This window comes from Bison bison, unplaced genomic scaffold (assembly GCF_000754665.1).
Source record: "Bison bison bison isolate TAMUID 2011002044 unplaced genomic scaffold, Bison_UMD1.0 scf7180017864214, whole genome shotgun sequence".
NCBI classification, from domain to species: domain Eukaryota; kingdom Metazoa; phylum Chordata; class Mammalia; order Artiodactyla; family Bovidae; genus Bison; species Bison bison.
This window is the reverse complement of record NW_011494786.1, coordinates 163487-174872: the sequence shown is the minus strand read 5'-3', so window position 1 is coordinate 174872 and position 11386 is coordinate 163487. Positions and strand designations below refer to the sequence as shown.

Here is an 11386-nt window from a genome sequence, read left to right as displayed (position 1 = left end):
GCCGTCGCACGGCTCCGCGGCCCCCTTGCTGCCCGGTGGAGGGCGAGGGACATTCACTTGGTTTGCGCGCGAGGCACAGGCCGGGTTAGGTCATCGGGTGTCCGAAGGCCAAACTCGACCTAGTGTTCGGTTCAGTGAACTTATGCAAACTTCCTGCTGCTGCTGCTGCTAAGTCGCTTCAGTCGTGTCCGCCTGTATGCGACCCCATAGGCGGCAGCCCACCAGGCTCGCCCGTCCCTGGGATTCTCAAGGCAAGAACACTGGAGTGGGTTGCCATTTCCTTCTCCAATGCGTGAAAGTGAAGTCGCTCAGTCGTGTCCGACTCTTAGCGACCCCATGGACTGTAACCCATCAGGCTCCTCCATCCATTGGGATTTTCCAGGCAAGAGTACTGGAGTGGGGTGCTCAAACTTCGAGTTAAGACCCTCAGGCAAGCGGTCCTAAGGTATCGAATTGGGTGCTCGGGATGGTCGCTACACGGTTCTCGGCGACAGTGGCTAGAATCCCAATCCAGGACTACAAGGAAACAGTGGAATTCCACTATCGTAAGGCTGTCATAATTACTAAGCTTCTCAAAAACACCTTTTTCTGGAGGCTGAGAAAAAGAGGCGCTCAGGAAAAAGCAGGAGAGAAAACTTAGCCCCCGACCCCCTGCAACGCAAGTCGTACTGCAAACCCCATCATGCAACGCGAGGAGGACGCTGGGGCTCTACGGCCCCGATAGACTGCGGCGACGGCTCCCGTGGCACATTGGGATTTGTAGTCAGCCGTTCCACGTAGAGCGCCGGTACTCACACGCTGTTCTGGCCCCGCCTCTTAAAGCCGAAACACCTGATTTCACTTCCGCAGAAGGCATTCCGGTTTGGCTGGCGGTATATTACTTTCCAACACTGGACATTGTTTAAAATGCTGACTTTGGCATGCTATGTGTAAACCTATCCTTGGAGCTTCTTACCTTTTTTAAGGAAACATTTATGGAGTTTCTGAGGTTTCTACTAGGTGTGGGTTACTAATAGTCACCAGGTTTTCAAGACCCTACTCGTGATTCCACGAATTCACAAGAGTTTAAATCTCTTATCCGTTATTTTATTATGTTTATTTAGATCTTAGTAATGCAGTACATTTTTCTGCAGAAAAACAAAGGCAAAAGAAAGGGAGGGGTGCAGAATGGTGAGCTATATTATGGAAGCCCCAAGTACTATCTTTTAATATTAGGATCCATCGTTCTCATGGGTGTGTTTTCATTTGCCTAAGTCAGCCACCTGTAAAAAGTACTTTCTTACTTAAGGGAGACTAAAAATTTACCGGTTTGTAGTTTTTAAAGGAGACTGTAGAGCTTAGGTCTTTTAATAATGATTTTCCTCCCAATGGCCTCTTCTAAATCATATTTTGAAATTAAAACGGGGGAAAGACTAGATGTAGTCTAAAAGTAGAAGGAAATGCTATATGTGATTTATGAATACAAAAGATCGGTTTTGCAAATGAGGAATAGGGTATTGAAATATTTTCAGAACTAGTCTATTTCATTAAACTGGTTGAATGCTCATGACATTATTTCTATTATTCTAATAAATGAACAACAAAGTTTAATAAAATAATTAGTATTTGTAACAATAAATTGAGCATCTACTTTATTAAAATGCTGTCATCTAAAATTTTAGAGAAGTATCCACTCTATCCACTGGACCCTTTTACAGGGTTGTATTATTTCATCATATTATGTAATACTCACATGGTTATAATTTTCCCTAGGCTAGGACTACTGACCTAAGCCACTTACTAGCCCAGTGGACCCTTGTTAAAAGTAGATCAGGACAGTCCATTTGCCAATTGCTTGATCAACTGAGTTTGACTAAAACTGATCATTTTAAATACTTCAAAAATCACTTTTCATAGGGGTGATTATATGATTTGTTAGGCTGCTTCCTGTCTCCATATCTTTTCATTGATAATGACTTTCAATTCTCATTTGCCATATGGTTTGGGTGTTATGTAGGTAAACATGAATGTAGATAAATGTTATACAATTGCCAAGTGGACAGATGACCCTTTCCCATTTGGGACAGGAAGTCTAAGGAAGCTTGGCAGTCTTGTATCTTGTTTCTTCAACAGAAGCAAGGGAAAAGAGGGATTCGGGCCTTTTGCATAGATTCTTTTTGGAAATAATTTTTTCAGTTCTTAGAATTTAAAAACAAAGACAGTGAGAGAAAACTGGTATGAGCTGGGAGATCTAAACTCAGAGAAAGGATTACTGCTTTATTAATTTAAATTGTGTTGTTTAGGGCAATGTGTTTCTCCTGACCAGTAGTATTAGCACCAGAATTCTGAGGGAGAGGCCCCAGCAATCTGTTTTCACAGGCTCTTGGGGGTGATTCTGATGCCTCCAGCTAAAGTGTGAGAACCCTTGGCTTGGGGCAATTATGTGAATTTAAATCGAGGACCTCGATGCAATTTATTTTTTCAAAGCGGTTCAGAGCCAGGCCTCATAGGGATGATTTACCTTTGCAATATAACTAAGGACACAAGTAATGGCGTTTAAGCAGTGTTAAATTTCAAATAACTAGTTACACCCTGAGACCAATCTGTAGAGCGTTACCTAGAGTGTTCTCCACCTGAGTAACAATCCAGTTTTCCAAACTAAAGTTGCTCACAACATAAAAACTCTTGAAGTTCCAATGGATGCTAACACGCAGTCTGGTTTTTATTTTAAATATTTTTTATTATGGTTAAGTATGATGCAATTTGCCATCTTTAACCACGTTTCAGTGGCATTACAGATATGTTTTTTAAAGCCAGGAAAGCGTGTCCACCATGATCATCTGTAATGGGATGTCCTTTGAACGTGTATCCTCGGCCTGCATCTCTCCATCCTGATGCCCTAGACGGCCGTGTGGAGCTGGAGAGCTCCTCGGCGGTAGGCGGGACACAGGGCCCCTGGGCTACCGCGGGCCGGGGTGGAGAGCCGAGCGCGGGGCTCGGCGCCCCAGGCGGTCCGGCCGCGGTGCAGGGACGCGCGGGGCCAGCGAGGGGAGCTGCAGGGTAACTTTTCCCAGGGAAAGCGACCGGTCGTCCCCACCACAAGCCTCTCAGCCTTTTGTTTGTTTTCCTGCCGGAGGCTGGAGAGCGGCCGGATCCCCGCTGCTCACCATGCGCCGGGCGGCCCGCGCCCCTCGCCGGCGCCCCCGGGCGTGTCTGCGCGGACCCCTCGGCCCGTCCTAGCGGGGGTCGCCCTGCCCCGGCTTCAGCTCCCTGGTCGGCCCCGTGCCCGCCCTCCGAGGAACCGCGCTCCCCGCAGGGGCGGGCCCTCGCCTGTGCCGCGGCGCCGGTAAGTGGGGTCGGAGATGAGGGGCTTCCGCCGGGTGACCTGTCACTGGGGGTGATGGACCCGAGCCGCGAGGGTCTCCCCCACCCCCTGCGGTGGCCCCACGAGGGAATGGAGGGCGAGAAGGAGGCTCTCGGGTTGTAGTTTCTCTCGGCGGTCCTGTGGGTCTCTCCTTGGCAGAAAAACTCCCATTTCCTCCGAGTCGGGAAGATTTTGCTGGCTGTTTACCTTTTAGCGTTAAAGGAGGGGAAAGATCCCGGCCGGATTTGAAGCCCCTTTAGTAGAAGGTGGAGGGACTTGCTTTTGGAATTTACCCGACTAGGCCTTTGGCTGTCCCGCAAGGGGTCTGAGCAAATCTTCACACATTTCTGTGCAACCATTTTCCACTGGATTTCTTTCTGCTCTGATTTCTTTCTTACTAATCTGAGTAGATGTTATGAGAGAGATGTTGAAGGATTTTTCAGAACCGCCGTTTCTTTTGTTAATGCACCTTTTAAAGTTTGACAGTAGCATTGAGGGCTTTTACTTTTAAATATAAAAGTGGCTGAATGCCTTATTTTTCGGAAAAGAGTATTCGTTTCCACTTATAACTAAAGAACTGCTCTTGCTGAAGCTGGATTATAGAGAGAAAATATCACCCTGAATTTTGCATCCAGGGCTAGATTTCTCTAAGGTATTGACACTTGTGTTCTTTATTTTAGCCTGGAGCACTTTTTGTACTGTTTGATAGCTATAGTTTTCATTTCTCACATTTTCCAGTGAGTGGGTTTTCAGGATGTGCCTCCAAAGTGAATTGTACTATTGCCGAATATAAAATTAAACCGAGTTTTAAATTTGTGTAGTTAACATATAAATTATTAAGAAGAATTTGTGCCTCAACCATATGTTAGCTGTGCTAGAAGTTAATGTATTCATAAATATGCACATTTGAAATAGTTTCCGAACAAAGCACTGCAATTTGGTAAAGAATTTGGCCTTCCTGTCTGTTTGAGAACAAGTAATTGTGGGTGTAGAAATAAGAACCATGTTGGGATTCTTTATTTAAAATAATATACCACTGCTTGTTCCCTAAGGTCCAGCCCTCTACAGTGACCCTGCCTGTCCATTTTGCCTTGTCCCCTTCTCCAAAGTTAAAACTAGTGGCAGGGCAGGAATGGGCAGCCACATTTCTAAGTGAGACCAGTTTAATTTCAGGTGATGGAAGATGTGTTGGAGGGTTGATGGAGCCTATCTGAGTGGGCAGAGGGCTGTCCTAGCTAAGGGAACTCAACATTCAGTCACAGAGAAATGCTTTTTCTCACTGAGACTTCTTACCTATAGACTGTGTGTAAAGAAGCTAAAAAAAACCCAGCCTTTGGGGGTTTTATTTGTTGACTGTTTCACATCATCAAAGCTCTTTTTTCTATTTTCATTGTTTTCTTCTCGTTGTTTTTTGAGGTTCCAAGTTATGGTGGAAATCCTGTCAGTCTTGAACCTTTGGAATTATCTTTAGCCATCTTTTCCTTCATTTCCTTCATCCTTTCTGTCAGTGAGTCATCAAGACCTTTGACCTGTGGTTTACATAGAACCCTTCCTGCATATTCTAATCCAGAGCCTCACCCTTCCACCCCACAGTTGGGGGCAGCCTCCCAAGCTGGCTCAGTAAAGTAAAAGTGAGAGTCACTCAGTCGACTCTCTGCAACCCCATGGACTATACAGTCCGTGGAATTTTCCAGGCCAGAATACTGGAGTGGGTAGCCTTTCCCTTCTCCACAGGATCTTCCCAACCCAGGGATTGAACCCAGGTCTCCCACATTACAGGCAGGTTCTTTACCAGCGGAGCCACAAGGGAAGCCTGGCTCTTAGTAAGTCCTCATTAAATGTTTGCTGAGTGAGTGGATGGATAGGTGGGTGGATGGATAAATGAATGAATGAATGAATGAGACACACCACCCCCTTTCTGGTCTCTTCAGCTTCTTGTCCATCTAGTCTCTTAAAACTATCACTTCCTCATGTCTCTCCTTGCCTTGCAACCCTCAGGTTATCTCCCTTCTCAGCTATCCCAAGGCTAAAATAATTTGCCTGATTTTTTGAAGCCTTTCATAACCAGGCCTCACCCCTCCCATCTAAGTCTGATTTTCAGGTCAGCATACATCTTTGCACTCTGTGGGCGTAGTCTTCTTGCTGGTCTGTTCTACTAAAAGGGGCCAGGATGGTCCCTGCTCAGATCACTGACCTAGAAACCCCCACACTTCTCCCCTCTTTCCTGTGAAAATCTTACCCTTCTTCGGGGAAAGAACCTAAGTCCTCACTTCTTTTATAACATCTTCTCTGTTCATTTCTCTAGCAAGTTTCCAGATATTTGTTTGTTAGGCCCTTGTTATTTTAACTGTATTGATCTCTAATTGATTTAGGTTATTTTAAGCCTCTTTAGGGTTAGTTTTAGTTTAGTCACTCAGTCATGTCCATCTCTTTGCAACCCCATGGACTGTAGCCTACCAGGCTCCTCCGTCCATGGGATTTTCCAGGCAAGAATACTGGAGTGGGTTGCCACTTCTTTCTCCAGAGGATCTTCCCCACCTAGGAATCGAACCCGGGTCTCCCACGTTGTAGGCAGATGCTTTACCGTCTGAGCCACCAGGGAAGTCTCTTTAGGGTTGGAGTGGTATTTTTCTGCATGGTAATGTGGGGCTGTGGGCTTTGAACTCAAGCAGAATTGAGATTGGGGCTCATCCTCTGTACTCATGTGGCCTTATGGATTCTTCAAGCATTAGGTTGGTTGCATGTTCATGCTCAATCGCTAAGTCGTGTTGGACTCTTTGTGACTTCATGGGCTGTAGCCCTCTAGGCTCCTCTGTCCCTGGGATTTTCCTGGCAAGAATACAGGAGCAGGTTGCTACTTCCTCCTCCATGGGATCTTCTGGACGCAGGGATCAAACCCAGGTCTCCTGCGTATCCTGCCCTGGCAGGCAGATTTTTTATCACTGAGCTACCTGGGGAGCCAGTCGTCGTATGTAAGATAGGGGAGATGCCTCCCCATCTGGCTGCAGTATGGAGATGGTCTAGGTACCTGAACAGTGCCTGGAGCACACCTGACAAAAAATCTGCTCATCCCTCCAGAGTGACTTGAAGAGCCCTGAACACAGCGGATATTTGGTAGATGTTTGTCGACTGACTTGGAGTCAAGTCATGGCTCAGCTTGGAGGCCTAGATGATGGCAACCATGTAGAATCCTTAGTAAGTGTTATCCTGCCCTTACTTAAAACGGCTTGAGCTTGGGTTATTCCTGGCTACAGCTCTGCTTCTGGGATCTGCTGCTGTTTTTCCATGTGAACCTTGCCAGGAACAAGGACGCCTTCAAATTTTTTTCTTCTTTTTCACTGCTTCTTTGCAGCAAGCTCCTCCATTTCATTTTGCAGGATCTTGCTGAGTTGGAGTTGCACATAGCACTTCTGTCTTTCTGATCGTGGGGGTATGTGTGAGTGTGTGTATTTATGGAAGGACGAGTTGCCTAGCGGTTTCTGGGCAGAATTCTGGGCACAGTGACCTTTCTGTGCATGTTGATCTGTCAGCCTGTGGATAGTGTCTTACTTAACCATAAATTGTTCCATCAGCTCTCTTGGATGACCATGGCCTTCTGAGAAAGGCCTGTAACTACAGCATCAGAAACCACCTATCTGTGGACCTCAGTGCCTGTGGTTTCTGTGGGTGCCTGGGAAGATGTACAGAGATGTGTGCCAGGTGACTTACACACATATCTACAGTGTAACTGGGTCCTAGACTGACTGTGCTTACCCTGAAACAGTTTTAACATCTTTATGTGTACAGAGTGTTTGAGAAAATTACCTGGTGAAAACAATTTACTGAAGCAAATCAATTTCAGGGGCAAATTACATTGAAGTGCTAAGTGTTATGGCAGGTAGAAATCAGAAACACCTTTACCGGTAGCCAAGAAGTAGAAGCAGCAGCAGAGGGTCCTCTCAAGATGGTAACCAAGGCTGATGTAAAATTCACACTCACTGTCTCTGCTCTTCGTGAGGTGCTGTCTGATGCTAGGAAAATTCTGCTGCTTACGAGAATCCAAGGGAAACACTCAGTCCAAGCAGAGAGCTTCCTTTCTTGATTCCTTCCAAGGAAACAAGCATCCTTGTGCATTAAGTACCTGGCTCGCTGTGCTTTGAGAGTTGAAACTTTCATAGAAAGGGTGCCTGGGTTTGAACTCACGGGTGCAGCTGGCTTCAGACCCTGGGAGCGCTGACTTGTGAAGCCAACTCAGAGTTTGAAAAAAGCACATCTTTGGAGAGCTGTCACTTTTTTTGTATGTCATTTCAGGGTTAGCCTTCCTATCCGGAGAAGGCAATGGCAACCCACTCCAGTACTCTTGCCTGGAAAATCCTGTGGATGGAGGAGCCTGGAAGGCTGCAGTCCATGGGATTGCTGAGGGTTGGACACAACTGAGTGACTGCACTTTCAATTTTCACTTTCATGCATTGGAAAAGGAAATGCAACCCACTCCAGTGTTCTTGCCTGGAGAATCCCAGGGACGGGGGAGCCTGGTGGGCTGCCATCTGTGGGGTCGCACAGAGTCAGACACGACTGAAGTGACTTAGCAGTAGTAGCAGCAGCAGCCTTCCTATCTGAGACGGCAATGGCACACTCCAGTCCTCTTCCCTGGGAAATCCCATGGACGGAAGAGCCTGGTAGGCTACAGTCCATGGAGTCGCACAGAGTCGGACACGACTGACGTGACTTAGCAGCAGCAGCAGCCTTCCTATACCTTTTACAAAAGGGGAAGTGGGCATCTTTAATCGAATATGGAAACAGTGTCCAAGTGTTCTCCTGGACACCCTTTGCTTTGAAAGTGAATTTATTAATGATTGATTTAACTCACAAAAGTGAGTGAGGAAAAAGTAAGCCATATATACCTACGTATTACCTTGGCTGTTAAAAAGCACGTGTTTTCCTAAATTGTTGTTAAACTTTTGAGAAGGATTCATAATTTTTATGCCCTGGTCACTATAGAGCTGTTCAGTTTTGCAAATTATATATGAGGGATGGCGGCAGAAGTGGGGTTGATGGTATAGGAAAATTGTGTTAAGTTGCTTCAGTCGTGTCCAACTCTTCGACAGCCAACTCTTCGAGACTCTTATGGACTGTAGCCACCAGGTTCCTCTGTCCATAGGACTCTCCAGGCAAGAATACTGGAGTGGGTTGCCATTTCCTCCTCCAGGGAATCTCCCTGACCCAGGGATTGAACCCGCATCTCTTCGTCTCCTACAGGGGCTGGAGGGTTCTTTACCACTGTGACCTGTGCTTGGTCACTCATTGTGTTCCACTCTTTGCGACACCATAGACTGTACCCCTCCAGGTTCCTCTGTCCATGGGGATTTTTCAAGCAAAAATACTGGAGTGGGTTGCCATGCCCTCCTCCAGGGGATCTTCCCAACCCAGGGATCAAACCAGGTCTCCCACATTGCAGGCAGATTCTTTACTCTCTGAGCCACCAGGGAAGCCACTAGCGCCCCCAAATTGACAACAGTCAAAATGACCCTTTACAAACCCATAAGTTACTCATTCATTCATTAATTCATTCAACATCTTTATTATGGGCACCTATTCAGGCCAACTGGATGCCAGGTATCTATCTGGGTTCTAGGAATACAGTTGTGAAAGGAACAAAACCTCTGCCCTTAGGGAGCTTGTATTCCCAAGATACACACAGTCTGTATATGTAACCCTGTGACTCAGGGGTAAATGCGGGTTATGCAAAAAATGCTCAAGTACTTCTGCCTCCTTGCGGGGTTTCCCTGTGTTTAAAGGGTCCGCACACCATGCCCTGCATGTCCTGCCTGCCGCCTGTTTTTGAAAACAGACTGGTACTGGATGTAGCCATGCCCATTGGTTTGCGTGTTATCTGTGATGGCTTTTGTGCTACAGCAGAGGACTGGAGTAGTTGTGACAGAGACATGTCACCCTCACAGCCCAACGAGTTTACTGGCCCTTCACAGAAAACATTTGCTGACCACTGCTCTGTTTTATTTTTATGTTAAGCATTTTCTTCCTTAATGTGTCATTGATTTGTTTTGTTATTATGCATGATTGTGAAGCATCTTAATGTTGCATGAGCTCTGCTGTGATTTAAATGTGCGCTGATATTTGAGTAGCGCTTGAATATGAGACATGTTATGACTACCTCCCTCATCTTCACCTCAACCTCTCTTGCCCACCCTTAGAACAGAGGGTGGTCAATAGGTGAGCAGCTGAGGCCCAGACTACGACCACCGCCTCCATGAAGCTGGGAGACTCTCACCCGGGCTCATACGCAATTTCCCATTAGTCAGCGGCAAGTTATTCTTCCTCTGGGTCTTCAATATTTCCTTTCTCTTTGGTTCTTCACAGCCCTCAACCTACATAGAATGAAGGTTCCTGTTGTTCAGTTGCTAAGTCATGTCCAACTCTCTGCAACCCTATGGACTGCATCACACCAGGCTCCTTTTTCTTTCACTGTCTTCCAGAGTTTGCTTAGATTCATGTCCATTGGGTAGGTGATGCCATCCAACCATCCCATCCTCTGCCGCCCTCTTCTCCTTTTGCCTTCAATCTTTCCCAGCATCAGGGTCTTTTCCAATGAGTCGGCTCTTTGCATCAGGTGGCCAAAGTATTGGAGCTTCTATGGGTCCTAGTCTAGAAATAATCTACAAGCAGTGGAAGACTTTCCTTTGGGATCAAGGCATCTGGCCCTTTGCAGGAGAAGTGATAGAAGGTTCTAGAACTTTCTCCTGGGACCCAAGACCTGGTGTTTGAGTTCTTCTCTCAGGAGCTCAGGTTGAAGGAGGAGAGGGAGGTCAGGGTATGAAACAGCCTCTGTGAAATAGCAGAGGGCAACCCAGGTAACGGTTTTCTTCTTCCATCCTTTCAGTTAAAGGCAATGTGTGCATGATCGGTCGCTCAGCCGTGTCTGACTTTTGTGACCTCATGGACTGGAGCTCACAAAGCTTCTCTGTCCATGGGATTTTCCAGGCAAGAATACTGGAGCAGGTTCCCATTTCCTTCTCCAGGGGGTCTTCCCAACCCAGATATCGAACCCACATTTCCTGCACTGTAGGTGGATTCTTTACCACTGAGCGACCAGGGAGGCCCAAGACAGTAGCCAGAAGCATCTCTAATATGCTCCTTGGCACAGGAATGGCACAGCAAGACCCACAATAAAGAAGGTTCTTTTGGCCTTGTAGCTGCTGCCCCCAGTGCAGAAAAAAGCACTAGTCCAAGAGGCCAAATACTCAAAGGACATTTTTGCTTGAAATATGTATGGGGAGCAGAATTAGGTCCCAGAAAAAAGAAAAAAAAGAACGAAATAGATGTACTACTTTTAGTACCCTTTTAAAAGAAGTGTAACGGTATTAACTTTACTCTTGTAAAGTTAGGACACCTGTGAACCTAGACTTCATGCCACTTGAGGTAAAACGGAACTCAGAGGTAGCAGGAGAAGGGCCCTTGAGTTATTTTGCACATGATCCAGTTTTCCTATGAGGACAGGTGAAAGCAGTGGCATCTTTTCAGTGGAAAACAATCAAGGCTCAGAGAGACAAGCGTGCCATACAAGTCTGAATGGGGGAAGAGGGGCTGGTAAACTGCAATTTCCAAAGATGCCCACTTGTACATACAATTATGGGAATACCAGACCACCTGATCTGCCTCTTGAGAAATTTGTATGCAGGTCAAGAAGCAACAGTTAGAACTGGACATAGAACAACAGACTGGTTCCAAATAGGAAAAGGAGTTCGTCAAGGCTGTATATTGTCACCCTGTTTATTTAACTTATATGCAGAGTACATCATGAGAAACGCTGGACTGGAAGAAACACAAGCTGGAATCAAGGTTGCCGGGAGAAATATCAATAACCTCAGATAGGCAGATGACACCAGCCTTATGGCAGAAAGTAAAGAGGAACTAAAAAGCCTCTTGATGAAACTGAAAGTGGAGAGTGAAAAAGTTGGCTTAAAGCTCAACATTCAGAGAACGAAGATCATGGCATCTGGTCCCACCACTTCATGGGAAATAGATGGGGAAACAGTGGAAACAGTG

At 46.3% G+C, this 11386-nt stretch overlaps 1 protein-coding gene across 3 annotated transcripts in view; it reads left to right on the top strand.

Annotated features, from left to right (window-relative positions):
* Window positions 1-3029: 3029 nt before the first annotated feature.
* The window catches only part of ICK (intestinal cell (MAK-like) kinase), a 47169-nt gene continuing 38812 nt past the window's right edge, over window positions 3030-11386 (top strand). For 2 of the 3 annotated variants that reach the window (XM_010845256.1, XM_010845254.1), the window contains exon 1: window positions 3030-3325. The gene's annotated coding sequence lies outside the window, so the exon portion shown is untranslated. Of the gene's footprint in view, window positions 3326-6300; window positions 6539-11386 lie in introns of those variants that run through there. The other variant, XM_010845255.1, reaches the window with a different exon arrangement.